At 44.9% G+C, this 23,451-nt stretch overlaps 1 long non-coding RNA gene and 1 pseudogene across 3 annotated transcripts in view; both read left to right on the top strand.

Moving 5' to 3' along the window:
• LOC123779065 (uncharacterized) overlaps nucleotides 1–5,983 on the top strand; it is a 55,201-nt gene extending 49,218 nt beyond the window's left edge. For 2 of the 3 annotated variants that reach the window (XR_015720973.1, XR_006776070.2), the window contains exons 7-8: nucleotides 4,278–4,394; nucleotides 4,686–5,980. This is a non-coding gene — a long non-coding RNA (uncharacterized LOC123779065). Of the gene's footprint in view, nucleotides 1–4,277; nucleotides 4,395–4,685 lie in introns of all 3 variants that reach the window. The other variant, XR_015720972.1, reaches the window with a different exon arrangement.
• A 15,930-nt stretch (nucleotides 5,984–21,913) lies between these two features.
• On the top strand, nucleotides 21,914–22,813 carry LOC123779068 (Y-box-binding protein 1 pseudogene; annotated as a pseudogene).
• The last annotated feature ends 638 nt before the right edge of the window (nucleotides 22,814–23,451 follow it).

The raw sequence follows: 23,451 nt of genomic DNA, 5'->3' as shown, positions 1-23,451 counted from the left end.
CACTTCCTCTCCCAGTCCCAATGGGAGACAAGTTCTTTGCTCTCCTGACTTCATGTGAGGCTTGAAGACAATTTTCTTCCAGTTCTTGGAGGGGCTTCTGCTAGGGGGGAGATCAGGAGAGGCAGCAGTGGCCAGACAGAGGGGAGTGATTGCCTCTACCTGACTTGAGGTATGCTCAGGGCAGGTCTTTTAACAACTGAGAGTCTCAAAGGGAAGGGAGCTTATTCCCAGGTTTGCCCAGGGCAGGCTAGCTTTATTCCTGACAACTGGGGTAATCAGGGTAGGACTAGGGTGAGGCAAGAGAGACACCTAACATTTAAAGACGTGCCTACTCTCTGGGTCATGCAAATGCACCGCCTGGAGGGAGAGCGTCTCCTTAAATTTTGCATCTTAGGCACTTCTCTTGCCTCAGCCTAGTCCTGACCTTAACAGTGATTATGAATTGCAACCATTATTCAAAACTTTCCCAGTTGGGAAGACAAATTATGCAGGCACCCTACTCAGAGAAGCGGTGGCTCTGGTGTTTCTGGGGAGGTTAAAGCTGAGTGCCTGGGTCCCAGGGTAGGGAAAGATGGCCATGGCCTGAGCTGGGACAAGGGGCCATGGAAGTGTGTATATTCAAATCGCCTTTGAGAATTTGGGTGATGAGGAAGGCTGGGTGTGCTGGACTGAAGACCAGAGACCCCTTTACCATTTTTTGGGCCCCTGCATGAGCCTCTAAGAAATGGTAGTTCTCTACCATTTCCAAGGAAAACAGTGAAGTTTTCATAGGACAAGGGGGCACTTCCATTGCTTTTCGTTTTCTTTTTCTTCAGCAAATTAAGTCATTTATTCATGGTTTGGAAAGCGTCCTGTTGCTTTCCAACATGCTGGGCCATGGAGACCCCAACCTGTTGCTCTGGTCCTGGAGATTTCGTTGGACATTAAAAAATCTTATGTAGGCAAGGGCACCACCTCTGGGTGGGACACACACTGTGCTGGCCCCAGTGGACCCAGTCCACCCCCGGGAGGGGAGTCTGTGGTGGGCTGCCTGCCAGGGATGAGGCTCTGGGGAGGGGTTTGAGGCCCATGGGCAGAAGGGCTTGTACTATCAGCCTTCAGCACAGTGTTAGGTGTCCATGGATGGGATGTGTGGGCACACTGCCCAGGCTGCTTTCCTCCCAGGACACCATGTGTTCTTCCCATCCCACACTCCTTGGACATTGGCCAAAGAATAGTCTCGCACTAGCTTTTTTTTTTTTTTTTTTTTTTTTTTTTTTTTTGGCAAATCCCGGCTAACTTAATCTGTGGATTGGAGACAAGCTCTATGTGGGAGAAATGTGCTGAAGATGCAGTAAGAGACCATGACAAGCGTTCCCCTCCCATACTCTGGAAGACAGGAGGTCAAGTGGCTAGGTTAAACACAGTAGTGTGTTTCCAGAGAGGCCCAGATTGTTGGGGTGGGCTGTGTCTTACTTTCATGTTAGTGCTTGTTCCCCAGAGTTAGGGACAGATGGTTTCCTTAGCTAAACAATGGTTTGCAGTAGGGTTTAGCAAGCTGCACTGTGTCTTGCCAAGAACTTTCTGGAAGTGGTGATCTGTTCACATAAAGCCATGGGTCACTGTCTTCCCTTTGCAGCCCAAACCATATCCCTCTCATGCTGGGTGAGGGAAGTGCAAACAGGGCTTTCTCTAAGTTCCTGGCAGCACACACATGGGCCCAAGGAGGAGCTGGGAGGGTGAACAGCACCTGATCGTTCTCAGTCCAGGGACAGAGATGCTACCCAGTATTGAAGAAGCTTCCTTAATGGGAATTGCCATGGATGGGGCAATTTCCTGTCGGCTGATCCCAGGAGGTCCACTGAGAAAGAACCTAGGAGAAGGTCAAGGGAATTTTCTTCCATCCCCACAAAACCCATTCTAGAATCTCACTGAGCCAATAATATAATCCACAGGAGTTATACTCACATAATAAAATCCTAAGTTAAGTCAAAGCCACTTAATTTCAAAAAATAGAAATTAGAAGTGAAAGATTGTATGTCCATCCCTCATCTTGGTGTCCAGGATATAGTAAGGTTCGTGAAACATCAGTTCTCCCCCCTCGTCAGGTACCAAAAATACGAAAAGTAAAATAGAATATGCCCAAAGTGAGAACTGGAGCCTACCCAGGATCCTGCACTGTCTAACAATGATACTTTATAACTGAATTATTATTATATTTGATAGTTCTTCAGGAAACACACTTTTGAATTGCTAAGACAATTCTAATACATTTTACACAAATTTTCTGCACAGGGTTTTTGGCTCACTAGAACTGGATTTGTCACAGCCTCCCGGATTCTAGGCAGACGAAGTTTTACTATGTCCCCCAGGGCAGCACACCTATCCACCCACTCACCCACACCATATCACTCCCCAGCAGGGTCAGCTACCTGTTTCTTAAAATCTCGACACAAATATATTCGGCTTTGCAGGCCAGATGATCTGGTCACAACTGCTCAGCTCTGCTGCACCCACAGGCCGCATGGAAAGGAGACGGCACGGCTGCTCCAGAAAGAGGCTTCCAGCCATGGTTGCCGACCCCTGCTCCTGGGGGCGTGCTATGCGGTAGCAATATAACATGAGCCACATGGGTAACTTCACCTTGTTTGTGACCACATTTAAAAAAAAGAGGTGAAATTAATTTTAATATATTTTATATAACTCATTACATCTCAAGCGTTATGATTCCAACATGCAGTCAGTATAAATGAGGTCTTTTAGATTCTTCTTCCATATGGTCTTCAAAATCTGGTGTGTGATTTGCAGGTATGACACATCTCACTTTGGAGTAGCTTCTAATGATAGAACATGTGTCCAGTACAGCCACACCGGACAGCTCAGCTCTAGACTGCTCTAGGGCCTAATTCACAAACTTTCTCTCCTTTTTGGAAGCACATTGTTTGGGTTTTCTCCATATGAAGGGCCAAGAGTGTGCGGTGGGGTGAGTTTTGTGTGTATGCGTGTGTGTGTGTATGAATGCCCGTGTGTGTGTGCATGTGCGCACGTGTATATGTGGGCACATGCATGCATAGGTATGTGTGTGTATATGCGTGTGCACCTGTGTGCAGGTATATTATGTGTGTATGTGTGAGTGTGTTCATGTTCGCAAGTCTGTGTAGTCAGCAGCCTCATCCTCTGTGGGAAGCAAGATTACAAGGACACAATCCCTGTGCCCAGCATAGAAAGCAGGATAAAAGGAATGCCCATAAAATACAATCCGAGGTGAGAGCTAGCAGGGAGCGGTGGGCAAAGGTGCAGGGCTGGGGTCAGCAGGAGGGAGAGTAAACATTCAGTGTGGGAGGTTAGAAGGATGGCAAGTTTTCATCAGCAGTGAGGAAAGGTTGGTGGCTATCTCTGGGCACTGACGCCTCTGTGAAGTCAGGAAGGTTCTGGACACATCTAGGGAAGTGTGAGGGCTCTGCTGGGACTCAGCGGGCAGTTTTACATGGGGAAAGAGGCTTCACTGGATCAGTGCTGTGGAGAAGCAGATCTGGTAGCAGTAGCCGGAAGAAGCCGAGGCTGGGGGCTAGGAGACCACCTGGGAGGCAGCTGACTGCAGTCCAGCCAGCTCTGGGTCAGGGAGAGGACAGGAAAGGGGGCCAGGACAGGGTTGGTCCAGCAGGCAGCGTGCAACAGCAGGTGGGCTGGAGGAACAGGTGGTGGGATTGGAAGAGACAGGTGCGTGGAGACCTCGGAGCTTTTCCTAGAAGCAGGGAGGGTGTGAGGAAAGGGAATGGCTTTGGGTTTGGCCCCATGGGGAGTGATTCAGTCTGCACAGATGTTTGGCTTCCTCTGGACACGCACTCTGTTCTCAGCCAGAGAAGGGCCAGAGGGAGCAGGGAAATGTTCCTGAGGCTCCAGCAGCAGAGGAGTGAGGGCAGAAGCTGTGGGTGGGAGGAAACTTCATAATAAAGTCCTTTTCTTCAGTGATACGACTTTGATTTAATTTAAAGGTCACTTCAGCATCCTGTTAATGAATGGAGATTAATTCCTGTCTCTTTACTTAACATCCTGACTCTGGTTATCATGCACTTTCCTCTGACATTTTCTAAGATCTGATGAATTTCTAAACTTTCTCGGGTACCAACAAGCACTTCAAAGGCTTTTCAAGATATGGATGTATTGCGATATTCCCCTTCCTCACCCTGCATTACTAGTTAAATAGAATTGTGTAATCACATTGCACAGCATTTCTTTTGAAGTCCGTGATGGGGGACGATTTCATCCACTCTGTTGTCCTTTAAAAAATGCTACAGGTCAGTGCTAGAGCAAGGAGTCATTGGGATGGATCCTGGCCCGCTCTGCCAACAAGAGGGTGTGTGATGGCTAGGAGCCCTGAGGTCTGCTGTCATTTTCCGAATGTGTCAAAGGAGGTATGTGGGCCCCATCGCTGGGTTGCCCCCTATGCTCCACAGAGACAGAGAGTTGAGGCTGGTCCTTCAAGGGGGGGTGGGAAGAGGGCTTTCAAGAGAACTCTCCCTGCATTTCCTCTTACAACAGAAGCATCTGGTTTGGAGTTCCATGTAAAGTTTAATTCTGGGGAAAACAATGTTCCATGGTGTGACATCCGATTCTCCTTTTCTTACTGGTGAGGGCACGTGGATGAGGGTGAAAATCATCCCAGGCAGTTGGACCCTGCTTGACCCTCCTGTCTCTTTCCCCAGCCACACCAGCCACAGAGGGGACCACAGATGGCGGAACCACCAAAATGCTCTCCTGAATTGCTGGGTCACTGAACGAACGACAGTCACCTCGAAGAACTATCCAGATATGCAGTAGCTTCTGACTGAGTGGGAATTAAATGTCCTTTGTGTTAAGCTCCTGAGATTTTGCAGTTGTTACTGTAGCATGACTTACCCTATGCCTACCATGAACACTCCTACAAACAGCTTTACCTGGGTCAGAGTCCTGTCCTGTTCCAGGAGCCTATGACATTCTAATTTTCTTTTCTGCATACAGAGTGTTGGCTATTCTTTGGTTGCAAACTGAGACAGCCCAGGACTGTGCATGAAACAAGAGGGCACTGATAGGAGAGAGCAGAGCCAAGAAAGCAGGGACTTGCAGACCTGCTGGGTCATCTGCACCAGTCCCAGCTGAAGGCAGTCAGGGGTGTGAAGAACAGCTAGACAGTCTTTGAGGAAGGAACAGGTGGGGTTCTGGGCCTGCAGAGAGGCCTGGTGGCTGGTTGGGTGGCGGGAGGGCTCTGGGTATGGAGAACAGTATGCAGAAGCTCTGTGCTAGAATCCAGGAGAACTTCCTCCAAGGGGTGCCAGGTACAGTCTTATGCATTAGTGAGCCTGAGTACCAGGCTTGGCATATAGGCTTTCTCTCCCAGGATAAGGGGATAATGATAAGGACTAAAATTCCTAATGCTATTTCCTGTAGGCAAATGCCTTACTTGTGCTATTTCCACTTGTTACCATATTCCTGAGAAGTAGGGAAATTACCTTTATTTTGCTCACCAGAGAAATGCAGCCTGGAGAGGCTAAATAGTTAATTTAATGTGAGTCTGCTGCCAAGGCCCCTACCATTTCTTCCACACCAAGCTGCTTATCCAAGGAGAGACTCTCAAACAAGGCTGGAGGAGAGGTAAGCCCGCAGCAAGGTGGATTTGAAGGAGAGTCAGCTAGGTGTCCTGCCCAGAGGACATAAACTCTGGGAGACCAGGCCAGCAACCTTTTCCCTACTGAATTCTCTGGCTGGGGGCTTCAAGGCTGGCCCTGAGACTGAGGGGCAATCTTGGTCAGGGGCACTGTCTGGGAAACCTGGCTTAAGCCAAACATTCCTTAAATCACACTATTGTTGTCCCGCTTAAGTTCCACTCTTGACATAAAACCTGTTGTTCTGATGGGAGGATTGAGATATGAGGGATCCAAGGGGGAGTATATGGTATCTCTTTAAAGGTTTGGCGTTTATTTCGTGGGGGTGAATGGGAAGGCGGTAATCTTACTAATAAAAACTGCACCTGAAAACAGACCCAGTGGAGTGGCCTTGGCATTGTCTAGTACCCAGCAAGGCAGCTCCCATTTCTGCACTGCCTGTTCTCTTTTTGGTTGTCTCTATAATTTCCTAAACTAAACAGCCTGTCGGGAGGCATATTTAAGGGGTTAAATGTAGTTGGTAGAAGGAATCACTATTTTCTGATGCACACCATTAGCCAGGCTTTACCCACTGTCAGAAATTCAGTGATGGCACTCACTGTTTCTTCCAGTGACTCTGGCTCTTGAGAGAAAGATCTTAGAGGAGAAATTACATTTTTTCACATGCTAATAAGGCATTGCAATCTCCCAATGGTGATCATTTTTTATACATTTGGGGAAAGTACTATTTCAGAGAAAAATCTAAAGATAATAAAGCAATTCATGTTACTATGTAAAAAGTAGTTGTTACTAACAACTATATAATCAGATCAGTTTCTTTACTCATGCCTTCATTAACTAAAAACCATGTAGTGTAGGTGTACATGTGCAAGACACTGTGCTAAGTGCTGGCGCAGGGGTGTGCACAGGAACTAGCCTTTTCCTCCTCTGCCAGTAGGGTGGGTACAGTCTTGTGAGGAGCCAAAGGGGATCCCAGGTCATCACAGAGCACGTCTGCATCAGACTGTTCCTGCACCTGGAGAATCTTCAAAGGGAGCCAGAGAGCTAAGGGCTCTATGGTACTGGAAGTGGAGTGCTGGCCTGGTGACAGTGCAGGGGCACTGGTCTTTGTGGTGGGATAGCCGACACCCTTAAGTCTTGCCCTGTGCCAAGAACACATATTAGCTCATTGCATCCTCCTAGCTGCCCTGTGAGGCAGGGGCTACTATTGTCCCCATGTTATAAGGAAGTTAAATGTTTTGCCCAAGGTCACATGGCTAAAAACTGGTAAAGCTGGGATTTGAACCTGGACAGCCCACCTCTGAGTCTGCACTCTGAATAGCAACCTTATGTGTATCATCTACCAAAGGGGCAGAGAAGCAAGAGCCTCCCATAGGAATGGAGTTTATCAACCCCGTGGATTGTTGATTACTCTTTTGATCCTTCTGCCATTGGCTGTGACTCATACCATGCTGAATATACAGTGTTCTCAATCAACAACTAAACTACATGCATGCCACGTCTGTGGCAGGTCATCGCCATGAAGGAGCCACTAAGGAGCCATGGAGTATATAGCGGGGGTAGATCTGGGTAAAGGAGGAATGGCCACATCTAGGAGGAAATGCAGATGACATTCTTGGAGTGCCCTAGAGATAATCCTGATGGGGAATGTTTGGGGGTGCTATGGATGGAATGTGTCTCCCCCAAATTCACATGTTGAAGCTCCAACCTGTGATGTGACTGTATTTGGAGATAGGGCCTTTATGGAGGTAACTAAGATTGAATGAGGTCATAAAGTGGTCCCTGGTCCAATAGGATGATGACTTTATCAGAAGAAACACCAGAAGTCACTCTTTCTCCACAATGTGAAGGTGCAGTGAGTAGGTGGCTGTCTGTAAGCCAGGAAGAGGGCTGTCCTCAGGAACAGAATCAGCCAGCACCTTGCTCTTGGACTTCGAGCTTCCAGAATCGTGAAGAACATATTTCTGTTGTTAAAGTCCCCCAGTCTGTGGTGTTTTGTTAGCAGCCGAGCAGACTAAGACAGATTTTGGCACTGGAATATGGGGAGCTGCTGTAACAAATCCCAAATAGGAGGAAGGGCTTTGGGACTGGGTGGTGGGTGGAGGAGTGTAGAGGAAACCGCTAGAAAGGGCATAGAGGGCCGTGAAGGGCCTGTGGGTAGAACATGGTGTTGAAGAGGAGCCTAGTGAGGATTCAGAAAGGAAAGAGGAGAGCTGCAGAGGTCTCCCTCTTCTTAGAGAATCTGTAGTCAGAAGGTTGGTGGAAATGTAAACATTAAAGGCCATCCTGATGAGCTTTCAGATGGAAATAAGCGATGTCATTAGAAAGTGGAGGGAAGGCATTATCTGCTATAAAGTGGCAAAGAACTTGGCTGAGTTGTGTTCCAGTGTTTGTGGAAGACACAACTGTGAGCACTGATATTGGGTATTTACCCAAGGAGATTTCTAAGTAAAATGTTGATTCGGTCTGGGTCCTCCTGAGGGCTCACAGTAAAGTGTGAGAGGAGAGATGAATTGAAGGAGGAATTGTTAAGCAAAAAGGAGCCAGAACTGAAGGATTTGGAAAGTTCTCAGTCTGCTCATATCAATAAGGAGATCTGTGCAGGTGTGAGTCACAGATTTAAGCAGCCACCTCTGCAGAAGCTAGGAATAGAGGTGAGATTATTCCAGCAGAGACAATGCCAGCTTGAACTAAAGCGAAAGAGAAAATGGGACAGAATGAAGAATGGCTGTGGGATTTCTTTCATTCTAACAGGACTGTATGATAGAGCTATTTGGCTGTGAACAAGCTTTATGCCCCCCCCCCCCCAAAAATCAAATGACCTTCGAGGAAAGTCAGAGATCATTAGGGTTGCCACTCCCACCACAGACCCAGGGTGCAGTGCTGTTTCCTTCTCAGTTTTGGAGGACAGGGACCTTGCAGAGAACTTTGGGGGCAAGGGTGCTGTCCACTGAGCTGAAGGATCCAGATTGCCCCACAGGACCATGGGAGTGAGCCTGCCACCACTTGGCAGGGCACCAAGCCAAAGACCGTTATTCTCCAGCCTTAAGATCTAATGGAATTTGCCTGGATGGTTTTGGACTTGCTGGCGACCTGTCACCCTTCCTTCTTTCCTATTTCTCCTTTTTGAAAAGTGGTATCATCTATGCCTTTCCCACCATCATATTTTGGAAGCATGTAACTTGTCTGGTTCACAGATTCACAGCTGGAAAGGAATCTTGTCTCAGGAAGAACCGTACCTTGAATTTCATCTAGATTCTTACCTATGTAAATGAGACTTTGGACTTTAGACATTAGAAATGATCTTGGGACAAGTTAACACTCTAACTCACTGGGGTTAAGGACTGTTAGGGTAAAATGAATGTTTTTGCATGCAAGAAGGACATGAATTTGGGGGGACTAAGGGTGGAAGATAAGATGTTATGGACTAAATGATCATACCTCCCCAAAATTCCTATGTTGAAGCTCCAACCCCCAACGTGACTATATCTGGAGATAAGGCCTTTATGAAGGTAATGAAGGTTAAAGGAGGTTATAAAGGTGGGGCCCCAATCCAGTAGGATTGCTGACTTTATCAGAAGAAACACTAGCACTCATTCTCTCTCCACCATGTGAACACAGTGAGGAGGTGGCTGTCTGCAAGGCAGGAAGAGGGCTGTCATCAGGAACTGAATCAGCTGGCACCTTCATCTTGAACTTCTGGCCTCCAGAACTGTGAAGAACATATTTCTGTTGTTAAGCCACCCTGTCTGTGGTACTCTGTTATGGCAGTTGAGCAGAGTAAAATGAGGGGGGTGTTCGAGGATCACGGTGGGCTTCATGAAGGCACTAGAGTAAATCTGGGCCTCCAGAGGGAATGCTGATGTGGAGAAGATAATGAGGCTTCTTGGCTGAAGAGGAGGGGACTAAGGTACTAAGGGTATACCTCAGACCCCTTGGCTCAGGCAACCTTGGTCCTGGGCTTCTTGGTGTCCCTTTTCTGCTGCCTTCTGTGACCCAATGAGAGAAATTGTTGCATATTATTTGGTAAGGAGGGATGTTCTCTTCCCATGGCTTTAAGCGCCCACTTGCCCAGTTTAACAGGTGTTCAGTGACATCATGGTTGGACTGTTACCCATGGGACACATTTTCTCAGGCGTGTCTCTCCCTAATGTACTCACGCTACCATCCCCTCTGGAGGAGTCATCTCTGTAGAAGGAGTTTGGGCAGTTTACCCAGCTTCCATAAGGCCTTGTTTCCTACAACTCTATGTTACTAATAATGGTGCTGGTACCAGAAATTGCCACAAGATTCAGTGGAAAATTCCATCAGGCCCTTAGAGGGGCTTGGCATATGGCAAACACCCAATCTCTGCTAGCTGTCAGTGATGAGGAAGATGAGAAGTAGAGATTTCCAGATCCTTCTCCATCTTCCATGGAAGATCTATCTCATCTTTGTTTTTCATTTTAGCTGGAAATATACAAACACATTTGAATGGAATGAGAGATGTTTTAACGTCTCTATCACAGCTCAGCACATGATCCCTGCAGTCTACCAGGCAGGGTTGAGACGTTATTTTGCTCACCACCCATATGACCTTACAGACATTTTTAACTTCTCTAAACCTTGGGTCCCTCACACGGAGGCTCAAAAGCCTCATTGTGTACTCTTGGGGTGTTGTCAAGGTTTCAATGCACTTGCCAACATGCCAAAAACACTCTTGCATAGCTCTTCTTTGAAATGAATGTTTCAGTGTGTTAGTCTGCTAGAGCTGCCATAACAATGTACCACAGACTAGGTGGCACAACAATGAAAATTATTGTTTCTCAGTTCTGATAAAAAAAATTAAAACAAAGATAAATAAAATAAGCTAGAGAAAAGAATAATAATACAGAATATCAGCAAAACCAAACGTTTCCTTAAAAAGATCAGTAAAATTGACAAACCTTTGCTTAGATTGGCTCAGAAAAAAAGATTCAAATTATTATATTAATGAGTAAAATTATTGAGTATAATAATTTCTGATTATAATCAAAAATTAATGTGGGGACATTACTACAATTCTACATACATAAAAAAGATTATAAGAGAGTATCATGAAAAATTGTACATTAAAAAATTGGAAAACTGAGACAAAATAGACAAATTTCTAAAAACAAACTCATAAGGACTGAGTCATGAAGATACAGAAAATTTTTAATACACCTGTACATAGTAAGAAGAGTGAATCTGTAATCAAACATCTTCTGACTCTGGTTCATCAGGCTTTCCTGATGAATTCTACAAAATATTAAGAGAAGAACTAACACCTATCCTTTAAAAAAAATTGAATTAAAGGAATGCTTCCTAATTAATTCTATGAAGCCAGCATTGCCCTGATAGTAAAGCCAGACAAATACACTACAGAAAAGAAAACTACAGACCAATATCTTTTAGGAATATTGATGCAAAAAAATCCTCAACAAATAAATATCAAACTGAATTCAGCAACATACTAAGAAGATTATACACCATGACCAAGTTGGATTTTTTCCTGGAATACAAGGATGGTTCAACATACTTCAACATATGAAAATCAATCAACAGAACACACCACAATAAGAGAATAATGAAGAAAAAACCCTACATGATCACCCTATTTGGCACAGAAAAAGTATTTGACAAAATTCAACACCCTTCCATGATAAAAACTCTCAACAAACCAGGAGCAGAAGGAAACTATCTCAAAACAAAACAGAACAGAACAAAACAAAACAGAACAAAACAAAACAAAACAAAACAAAACTATATTCGAACTCTCATAGTGAACACCATACTGAACATACTACAAACTTTTTCTCTAAGATCAAAAAACAAGGAAAAGATGCCCACTTTTACCGTTTCTATTCAACATAATACTGGAAGTTCTAGCCAGAGCAATTAGGCAAGAAAAAGAAATAAAAGGTATACATATTGGAAAGGAAGAAGTAAAATTATCTTTGTACACAGATGATCCTACATGTAGAAAACTTTAAAGATTCCATAAAAAACCTGTTTGAACAAATAAATGAATTCAGCAAAGTAGCAAGATACAAAACTAAGACACATAAATCAGATGCATTTCTATACACTAACCATAAACAATCTGGAAAGGAAATTTAAAAAACACAGTTGTATTGATTATTTATTTATTTGTTATTAAGTAAATAATTCTATTTATTTTAATGGCATTAAAACTAATAAAATAATTATGAATTTACTTAACCAAGAAGTTGAAAGACTTTTACATTGAAAACTATAAAATATTGCTGAAAGACATCCATGTCCATGGATTAGAAGACTTAATTTTGTTAAGATGTCAGTACTAACCAAAATGATTTATAGATTCAGTACAAGCCCTATCAAAATCCCCATGTTAATTTTTGTAGAAATAAAAATTCCATCCTATAAATACATATGAAATTTCAAGGGACCTTAAATATATGAAACAATCCTGAAAAAAAAAAAAGTTTGAGGACTCTCACTTTCTGATTTCAAAACTTACTACAAAGCTACAGTAAACAAAGTTGCGTGATACTGGCATAAAGACAAACATACAAACCAATGGAATAGAATAGAGAGTCCACAAATAATCTCTCACATATATGGTTAAATGATTTTTGATAAGTGTGCCAAGGGAAGAGACAGTTTTTTCAACAAGCAGTGTTGGAAAAAGTGGATATCCACAGGACAAAGAATGCAATTGGACCCCTATCTAATATTCTATACAAAAATTAACTCAGAAGTGACCAAATACCTAAATGTAAGAGCTAAAACTATACAATTATTGGAAGAAAACATAGGGAAAGGGCTTCGTAACATTGGGTTTTGGAATGATCTTTTAGGTAGGACACCAATGGCACAGGCAACAGAAGGAAAAACAGACAAATTGGATTTCATGCAATTAAAATTTGTTCATTAAAAGACACTATTGACAGTAAAAATGGAACTCACGTAGTAAGAGAAAATAGCTGCAAATCACATATCTGATAAGGGACTAATACCCAGAATATATAGAGAACCCCTAAGATTCAACAACAACAAAATCAAACAACCTAATTACGAAAGTGTAAAGGACTTGAATAAACATTTCTCCAAAAAAGATATACAAATGGTGCAGTGCATGAAAAGGTGCTTAGCATCTCTAGTCATTAGGGAAATGCCAATCAGAACCACAATGAGATACTATGCCCATTATAATGGCTATTATTCAAAACAAAAGCAAAAACACCCCCCCAAAACTCCCAAACCAGATAATAACAAGTGTTTGCAAGAATGTGGAGGAAGTGGAACCCTTCCGCACTGCCAGTGGGAATGTAAAATGGTGCAGCTGCCGTGGAAAACTCGTGGTTCTACAGAAAATTTAACAGAGAATTATACAGTTCATCAATTCCACTTCTGGGTATAAACCCCAAAGAACTAAAAAGAGAAACTCAAGGAGGAATTAATCGGTACACCCATGTTCATAGCAGTGTTATTCAAAACAGCCCAATGAGGAAACCCAAGTGTCCTCTGACAGATGAATGGATAAACAAAATTGGTATACATTGGAATATCATTCAGCCTTAAAAAGGAAGGGAATTCTGACCCCTGCTCTAACACGAACGAACACTATGCTAAGTGAAATAAGTCAGTCACAAAGAGACAAAATACTGTATGATTCCACTTATTTGAGGGACCTAGAATAGTCACATTCATAGAAACAGAAAGTAGAATGGTGGTTACCAGGGATCACCAGGACAGGAGAATGGGAAATTACTGTTTAATGGTGATAGAATTTCAGATTTGCAAGATTTTGAAAAGAATTCTGGAGATCAATGGTGGTGATGGCTGTACAACAGTATGAATGTATTTAACACGACTGAGTTGTACACTTAAAATTATTAAGATGTGAAGTTTATGTTATGTGTATTTAGCCACCACAATAAAATAATTGGGCAGGAAAAAAGACTTAAGAAGATAACTCAGTGAGGTGGGTCACTTTTCTCGTGCTAAACAGCATTTAAGAGTATTTTCATGTAAGTTGGAACATTTTGTAGTCCTAAATTACATTTAAAAATATTTTCACACAGGAATTTTTCATGCAAATTATGGGTAAGGAAATCGTTTCTTGAGCCAAGGTAAGAGCTTGAAAAATTGTGTGTGCATGTGTGTGTGCTCACTTCTACGTTTGTGTCCATGAGCATGAGTGTATGTGTGTGCACGCATGTTTATGTGTGACTGTATGGGTATGGATGCATGTTTGCGGGTGTATGTGAATGTGTGTGTGTGTAGGACAACATAGTGTAGGAAGGGAGTGCTTTGGAATTCTAATCCAGAGAGGTGAAGCCACGTGTGTGGTCTGGGCTCTCAGGCCTCACAGAAGGACCTGGATTGATGAGGACGGTGGTGATGGGGTTCCGAGGAAGGTGGGCTGCAGGGCTATGGTAGAGGCAGAACCTGATTTCCCAGGCCAGCTGGATATTTGAGGCTCAAGGTCAGCAAGATGTGAAGGCTGGCCAGGGAGACAGGGAATGGGACCCTGGCCTCTGGCACAAGATGCTGTGTCCATACAGGGCTGTGAGTGGTGAGGTTTGACCAGCTTTGCATCTCTTCCAATGAGGCTAAGCAAGAGCTGGTGGTTTATTTGAGGCCAACAATTTTGCCCTCAGCGGACAAGTCTATAGACAGACCATCTACTCTACAAATCCTGGAATTGGGTCCTAAATGGAAAGGACACATTCAGCTATACGACTATCAGGGTGGCTGCAAAGCTCTGGAGAGCACCTCAGGACCAAGGTGCCCAAAGTGAGGACCCCGGGCTAGAAATCTGTATCAAGAGGACATGATAACATTGTTGTGATACTGAGAGGGGCTCTTCCAAAAATTTCCCCATGGAGACCACTACAGGCACCAACCACAGGAGAAGAAAGCATGTGAGAGACACATCCAGAGATGGGAATAGCCGGGCTTCTTGCTGACCACCAAGTCTCTAACTCCACAGAATTAATTCAATTATTATTTTCTTTAACCATTTAAATTAATGGTTTACACACACAGCCACTGAGGGATGCTCCTAATTCCTCCCTTCATCCCAAGGGGGGATGGGGCTTTTTGAGTAGGTACCCCAGCATCCTTGCCCCTTGGTGAGAGGGGTCTGACATGCATTGTCCCTGAAAGTTCCTGGTGGGATCCAGCTCCGTGGCCCACAGTGTTAATACCCCACTGAAACCTCTTTTGTTGGCTGTCCCACCATGGCTCATCTCCCTCTTCCCACTCCTGCTTCCTGAAATGACTCCCAAATAAGGTACTTGCCCCCAAATCCTTGTCTCAGCAATTGTTCTGGGAGAACCCAGCCTGAGGTATTTTAGTTTGAAAATTTTAGTTCTCAATGAAAATTTTAGTTCTTACAGTTTTCCTAGTACACTGCTGCCTCTGCAAGTAAAGCAAAAACTTGATTTAGTTCTTTAGATATCTAAAATCTGAATACTTGGGGTATCTAAATCTAAGAGAATCCACTCAATTTTCCTTCTTTAATTCTTCAATATGAATCCTCATATATAAAGTCCAAGAGAGAAGTCAAATGCTTTCTTTTCTCTCCATCTCTCTCCCTTGCTTTCTGAGAACAGAGTTGTTTTCTAATGCCTTCTATAGACACTTCCAGGGAGATGGGTCTGTTCCTTTCCTGAGGTCCTTGCTGACCCCTAAATCATGATTTTTTTAAAATAAGAAATTTCATGGGGCATCCTTTTAAATGGGTCAACTAGCCTAAGATCCCAAGAAACTCATTAATTACCTGAAACTTTATCTTTTGAGGAGAAGGTTAGGGTCCAGCTGTTGAACAAGGAGGGCACTTCGCTGGGAACCCCACTTTCTAACTAAACCAACATTCGCAGGACCAGTTCAAATGAAACAGGCATTTATTTTTTTAAATCAGGAGACTGGAAAATATCTCTTGGTAAACTGGATTTTATTTCCATTTGAAGCATATACATAACATATTTGAATATTCCTCATACAAACAGAACAACGTTGGTGTTTTCCTAGAAACTAGAAAATTTGGCAACTGTGGCAAATGTCGAGGGTGTTGTCAGATTTGGGGAGTTTCCCTTTTTAGCTCAATGGCTAATTAGTGTAGAACATAATGGAATCAGAATGGGAGGCATTAGCAAAACTCATTTGAATGGTCACAGCTCGATTTTTGTTTTAAGTTTAATTTCATCTCTCAGATATTCTTTGTGAAGTTGTGTCACCTGTTTTTGAGATTTGGGTCAACTCTGACAAAAAGAAGAAGAAAGAAAGAAAGAAAGAAAGAAAGAAAGAAAGAAAGAAAGAAAGAAAGAAAGAAAGAAAGAAAGAAAGAAAGAGAGCCAGACAAATGTGAAGCCTAATTTCAGCTCTTTCATTTACTCCCATGTGACCCTGGTGAGAAATTGGAAGCCTCAGCCTCCTAATCTCTGAAGTGGGGATAACAGTGGTTATTTCTGGTGGGTTGTGTGAGGATTAACTGTGCGTGGTTGGAACTCAAGAGTAAATTTCATTCCCCGTTCCTCTCATTTACTGTCCTTCCATTTTGTGGAGGGTACTGATGTCCTTCTTTAACCTGCAGGAGAGACTTGTGGTGGGAACGTCTGGTGGAGTGGGTGGCTGGACTGCTGGACACTCTCACGTGGCAGCCTGCGGACAACTCACTTTCTGGGTTGCATGCAGGGCCAGCCTTCAATGTCAGAGCAGGTGGAGTGTGTCTCACGCAACGTCAACTGGTAAGTCCGGACCCTAGTGAAGACCTTATGCCTCAGGTTAAGTGAGAGTGGAGGCCAGCGAGCCATTGTTGGCTCTGAGATGAGTCCGCCAGTGAGAGACTATCTGAGCAGCTGGTGTGTAACGGGGCCTCCAGGGCTCTGTTTCCCAAACAGGGATCTGTCCCCGAAAGCACGCAGCTTGTGTCACCACAAAAACTGAGGTTAATGTGAGCCCTTCTGCAGCTGTTGGTAGAGTGACAAGATGAAGGAAAGGTTTTAGGCTTCCAAGGATGGCAACTTTGGGGAGGTAAATATATGGGGGGAGCTAATGCAATAAAGTTTGTGTGTGCAGGTCCATCTCGGTGTCAACTTTCTGTCTCCTTCCCAGCCATAAAACCTCCCCGGGAGAGGGGATTTATGGCAGTCCTCATTTCCCAGAAGTTTCTGCTATTATTCAGATAAGGAAAGCTCCTGGAAGGCTTCCTTCTGCATCTGTTGAATTTCAAATGCCTTTAGCTCAAAATAATCATGCTGAAGTGGCATGCTGTGAGCTGGCATCCTCTGGACCCTTTCGCTCACCCTTTTGACATTTTAAGACACATCACATATTAAACACTGAGTTGGTGGCTGCGGAGGGAGATTCAGGTAAGAAGTTGGGACATTTACTCACCAGATTATTTTGAGGATTAAATTAATATTTATATAGCACATAATAAAGGTTATATAAGTATTAGTTAATATTATCATCATTATAGCATCGAGAAAAATATGGAAAGATATCAAAATGGCAACAATGGCTATCTTTGGAGTATGGGGCTGGGGGAAGTACCTTTTCTCTTTCTATTCTTCTTTATTGTTTGAATTTCCACAATAAGCATTATATGCATTTGATTATTAAAATTCCCATAATTCCCTGTTAAAAAAAAAAGAAGTTGGGACATGAGCAGTCTGTGAAGGGGGAGAAATATAGATTGGGACAAGCAGAAAAGAACACACCTAGGCACATTTCCCAAATCTTACCAAATCAGTGTGTCAGGCCTGGGAATAGGTCGATCCAGTGAAACAGTCCTGTCTCTTGTTGGGTAGTAGTCTTGCACCCTTCACGACACTGCGATGGTGTGTCAGGCAGAGCTGACAACGGAGAGGGCATTTGTAGCCCTCATGGTACAGACAGAGCTCAGAGGCATCGCGGGTTTAGTTCCAGACCACTGCAACACAGCAGGTTTCATAAGACAACGAGTCGAATGAATTGTTTGGCTTCCCAGTGCATATCAGAGTTACGTTCACATTCTACTGTGGTCTATTAAGTATGCAGCCGCATTATGTCTAAAACAACAATGTACATGCCTTCATTAAAAAATACTTTATTGCTAAAAAAAGGCTAACCATCATCTGAGCTCTCTGATCACTGAGAGATCTCTGATCTCATGATCACTGATCACAGGTCACCGTAACAAATATAAGTAGTAAGGAAAAAGCTTGGAATATTGTGAGAATTAGTAAAATGTGACACAGAGACATGGAGTGTGCAAACGCTGTTGGAAAAATGGTGCCAACAGGCTTGCTCTCTGCAGGGTTGCCGCAGACCTTCCATTTGTAAAAGCACAGTATCCTCGAAGCATAATAAAGCAAAATGCAAAAGGATGAGGTATGCCTGTGGTAATTTCCAGAGAGGCAGTGTGGCCTGAAAGAGCTATCCCAGGACCCAAGCCCCCACCCTGCCCCCAGCAATGGTGGAGCAGATGCTGTTCCCAGGCTCTTTGGAATGAAGACGTGCTGTCACCCAACCATGTTGTTATTGCAGTGGTGTTTTACTCCTGATACAAGCCCTTATACAGTTCTGATATCAGAAAAGCATGTGGTGCTCCAAAGCAAACCCTTGGATGGACCCCCGGTGTGCTCAGATTTACTTTGGTGTCTCCAGACAGTCCTTGCCTGGCAGAACCACACCTCTTAGGAAGCATCAGGAGAGATAATGGGCTCCACAGGATGGAGGCCCCGGGGCCAAAAGCTATTTACTCTCCATGTGTGGGGCTGTGTCCTTGTACATGCTTTGAGGTTGGTGAGTTTTGTTTTCCTAAATCTCTTGACTGTGTTAGCATACAGTTTGTAGACTGGAAATAGTATAGGGCTGAGCAGAATAAACAGTGTCCCTAATTCCCGTCCACTTTCAACCCAGCCATAACCCCTTAGCTGGAGATTGGGCAAATGTTTTCTCAATCCCCCTTAGGAAGAAAAAGGAAAGCAAAGAAAGGAAAGACAAAGCTTTCCTTATACCAAAACATTGCCTCCTAAGGGGCCTCCAGTGGCACATGACTTAGCGCCTCACATGCCCTGCCCTGCCAGCCCCTGGTGCCATCACCCAGCCACCAGTATTCTCCTGGTCCTGTCCCCGCCGCTCTCCTCCCATCTCAGAGCTTCAGACTCCTCTGGTCCTGTTCCCAGACCCTGAGCCCTCCTTCCTAATGAACGGAATTTCCCTGTTCCAAAAGGATTCCCTTTCCTTAAACAAGTTCTCCTGACTTGTTTTCAGATACACCACTTTCCGAAAAGGCCTCTGAGCCATTCTCTTATAAACATTTAAGAACAGATTTTGAGTGAAACTGATTTCAAATGCAATCACACTATGTCCCCTTTTCATGGGGGTTGTGCTCCTTGTTCATGGTATAGGAGCATAGGCACCGGTGGGTGCACTCAGGACCCTGTTGGGGACAGATCAGGAATCCCACCAGACTGGTCTGCAGGCATGCTGCAGGGGACTTTTGCAGTCGTGGGGCTCTGCCAGAGAGACCAGGTTGGCTGTGGTTAACAGCAAGAACTCAGTGGGGACATAATCCTGGTGCTGATACAGCCCGGCACCGGCAGAGGTGACCTGCTAATCTCATGCCCACTTCCCCATCCTCATCAGTCTGCCTTTATTCTTCCTGTCCTTCAACAGTTCAACAAGGCTGAGAAGGGGAGTGCTGCTGCTCTATGAGGACTCTAAGTGAGGACTGGAGGCGGGATGTCCTGCTCTGGGCAGCACTTTCTCGTCACTAAGAGGACTGAGAGTCACACCATTATTACTATGCATAATAATCGGACCTTCCCATGGGGAAGACACTGCACTAACCACCCCCTCCAGTGGCTACAGCCCCCATCACCAACCCTGCTGGTAAATTTTCTGTATCTTACTCATCATTCCCCAATGATGCTGTTCTGGTTTGTCTATTTGCTGTGGATTGTCTCCCCCATGAGGACAGAAGTCCCTCCGAAGCAGGGGCCTTGCCAAGCTTTCACTGCTGTCTTCTGGTGTCTGGAACAGTGCCTGGCCCAGAGTAAGCACCCACAGTCATTTTGGAGAGAGTGCTGTGTGGACGGGCCGCTGGTCTGAGGTGACTGAGCTGGTCCATAGCAGAGGTGAGGTTTCAGCACTGTCCTTTCTGGGCCATTGTCTGTGTTTTTCTGCACAACCACACAGCTTCCTGCTGGTGTCCATGGCTTTGCTCTTGAAAACACCTCCTGAGTCTGAGAAAGTTTCGGGGCCAGAGTTTCTAAAAAGGCCCCAGTCCTGCTCAGAGAAGGCTCAGTCCTGCTCCAGAGAGGCCAGCCAGGACTGATGATGAGTGCCACGTTCCCCTCAGCCAGAAGGACGGCACCGAGGGCAGAGGAACAGATGATGTAACACAGGGCAACATGCTACCCACATGTTCCCCCGTCACCGTGGGGCAGTGAGCTCCTGCTGGGGCTGGGCACCTCCTGCTGTCAAAATAGGAAAGACAGCAGAGCTTTGCTCTTACAGGACGTTCTTGGTTTAATTCATGCTGAAGCACAGGCAAGGACACATCTTGTCTGGGCGCCCAGCTTTGAAGGGAGCCTGCAACTTTAAATCTCCAGAGGGAAGTGCACTTGGTGCTGCCTGGGGAGGTGGGCCCAGAGGGACAGCAGAGGAGGGGCTTGGCTTTTCCTGGGGCAACGGTGGCTGACTTGGCTCTGAGACACCTGTGGGCGTCTGAGGGCTGATCTGCATTTGGGCAGGACGTCTCCCTTCTACCAGGGAGTAAGCTGCCTTGAAAAAGTAAAGACAGCTGGAACCTTTAGGTAAGAATCACTTCCCCAAATGTGGGAGATGAGACACTTGAAAGGAGAGGAGTGATGGAGAAAGAGGGAGTGAGGCCCTGGTCTCAGCCCCTCGTGTGGGAAGTTCAAGGAGCCTCAGTTCACCATTTTGAGAATAGATGTGGTGGTGGCACTAATGGGAGGCACCCCCAACTGTTTAAGATGTCCTTTCTGGCCCTGCAGGCACTGGCCACTGAGCTCCGGTCTGCAGTTGGATGCCCGTCTTGAGGGCTGCGAGTCGGGCTCTTTGTGATCACCTGCTTGAGGTTTTGGCAGGCTGTGCTACGGCAGGAGTCCTTTCCAGAAATAGGATCTGCATCAGCAAGCCTAATGCAGCAGTTAACCCACACTGAGCAGTCACTCATGTTTTGTTAGGAGATTGACCCTGTGAATGCAGACACATCATAAAACAAAACACAAACCATACCATACTACAACCCAGGAAACCCACGGGTAACAAAGAGTGGAATTTACTGCATATAAACAGAGTTCAAAGGTAGATGCTGGACTTTAGAAGATAGAGCATCTGTGATTCCACCAACAGGAACAAATGGTGATCTGGGTAGGGGTGGACAGGGTGGCTCAGGGGAACTTATGCTTGAGTGTAAGGTCTGTACTAACAAGGGTCAAAGAGTCCGAAAAGCAGAATTGACATACTAGCTTCATCACTTCAGGCTGGGTGGATTGATGGGTCACTTACATTCTTAAAAGTTAGGAGTGGCACGTTTTGTCCTACCTGCTACCTGTCCTCTCCCACTTACTACCTGCCTTATCAGCTCCCTGCCCTACCTGCTTACCTGGGTTTGGTCTTGCTTGCCGTGATCTCAGCCTCCAACTGGTGTAGCCTCAGGCAAACAAGATCAGTTCTGGGGAACTTAGAGGCAGATGCCTGAGAGTAGCAGCTCCTTTATGCTAAGAATAAATAAAATACATTTTCTCTGTGTTTATTAGCATAAAATCATGCCAACATTCCTTCTTGTTCTCTGCCTAATGTGTATTTGGAGGTGAACCTCCACCAAAGGCACTTATGGCTCTGGAATTCAGATCCTCTGAGCTTCTCCCAGGCAAGATCATCCCTCAAATCAGCTGGGTCAGAACACTCCAGACAACTTTTTGAACACAGACGGCTGTACCCCACTCTCAGGTGTCTGCTTCAGTGGGTCGCATGGGACCTAGAATTGCATTTCTTACAAGTTCCCAGGGGATGTTGATGCTGCTGGCTGGTGACCCTACTTTGAAGCTCAGAGTTGTGGACATTTGCCTAACAGAAGTCCCATCCCCTAGTTTCTCAGAATGTGACTGTGTTCTTTAAAGAGGTGTTCAGAGTTCCACTGGTAGTGGGATTTGAGATCTGATCCCAGAGAATTCTAAGCAGCCCCACGACTGCCACTGGCCAAGTTCCCATATCCCCCATCGCTCCAGCCACCACTCTCCAGTGAAAAGCCACAGCCAGCCCCAGTCATCATCCCCACAACCATGAGCACTGAAGCCCAGACCCAGCAGCCACCCGCCACCCCATTCTGCCAACCCCACCCTCAACACTGCCCACATGAAGCCAGGCACTATGGACAGCCTCCCAGAGAGTGGAGGCTCAGGCAGCCTCACATAGGTGGTGCCTATTGGTGGGGACAAGGTCACTGCAATGAAAGTAAGCAAACAGCATAATAATTGTTCAAGTAAGAAATAGGAATGACACCAAGGGAGATGTATCTGTACATCAGATTGCCATAAAGAATAACCCCAGGGAGTACCTTCACAGAGCAGGAGAGGAAGAGACTGTGGAGTTTGCTGTTGAAGGAGGAAAGTGTGACGGGCACTGGTGGAGCTCCAGTGCAGGGTGGTAAATATACAGTTCACCGTAACCATTACAGAAGCTATCCATGTCACAGGGGTCCTCCACGCAATCACCCGCACAGGTACCAGAATAGTGACAGTGAGGAAAAGAAAGAAGGGTCAGAGAGGCCGGACCCAACAGCACCAGCCCAACCGCAGGCACAGTTCCCATCTCTCTCTCTGAAGAGAGCCTATGGGATCAACCCCAGCGTTCCAACCCTCCTGAGCAGGAAGAAGGGATGGAGGGTGCTGACAACCAGGATGCAGGAGAACAAGGTAGACCAGTGAGACGGACCACATATCAGGTTATAGACCATTGTTCTGCACGGGCCCGCCTTGCCTGAGACAGCCCAGAGAGGATGACAATGAAAAAGATAAGGAAAATCAAAGAGATGAGATCCAATGTCAGCAGCACCTCAGTGTCAGTACCACCACAACTTCAATTACTAACGGAGATGCCCAGAAAACCCTAAACCACAAACTGGCAAAGAGACAAAGGCAGAGGATCCACCAGCTAAGAATTTGTCCCCCTGCCAAGGATGAGCAAAGGGGAGCTGAGTAAATGCACCATGTCTTCCATCACCTGGCTTTGTCATCCAACAAGAAGAAATGAATATGAAATTCCAGCAATAAGAAATCAACAAAAGATTGGACATAAAGATCCTAACTGCTTGCTCTTTGTCCATTGACCAGATAACTAGAATATCTGCATTATCTCCACAGCATGGAGCTTTTTTATTTTTACTAAAGATGTCTCTTTTTGGTAATGACAAACATTTTTTTTTGAAGCCTGGTTTTTCTCAATACATCTTTAAAGGTTTTTAAATTGTTTCATATCTGGTCAAGTTGAGAGTTTTAATAACCTCATTTTAAATTTGTAATAAAAGTTTACAACTTGATTTTTTCAAAAAAGTCAACAAACAGCAAACATCTGTTAATAAAGATCTTAAATAATTGTCAGGAGAGAAAGAAAGAAAGAAAGAAAGAAAGAAAGAAAGAAAGAAAGAAAGAAAGAAAGAAAGAAAGAAAGAAAGAAAGAAAAGAAAAGAAAGAAAGAAAGAAAGAAAGAAAGAAAGAAAGAAAGAGGAAGGAAGGAAGGAAGGAAGGAAGGAAGGAAGGAAGGAAGGAAGAAAGAAAGAGAGAGATGGGGCGCCTGGGTGGCTCAGTAGTTAAGCGTCTGC

Source organism: Ursus americanus, chromosome 22, assembly GCF_024610735.1.
Source record: "Ursus americanus isolate L20-20 chromosome 22, mUrsAme1.1.p, whole genome shotgun sequence".
NCBI lineage: Eukaryota > Metazoa > Chordata > Mammalia > Carnivora > Ursidae > Ursus > Ursus americanus.
The sequence above is the reverse complement of the archived record's forward strand: the minus strand, read 5'-3'. Positions and strand labels throughout refer to the sequence as shown.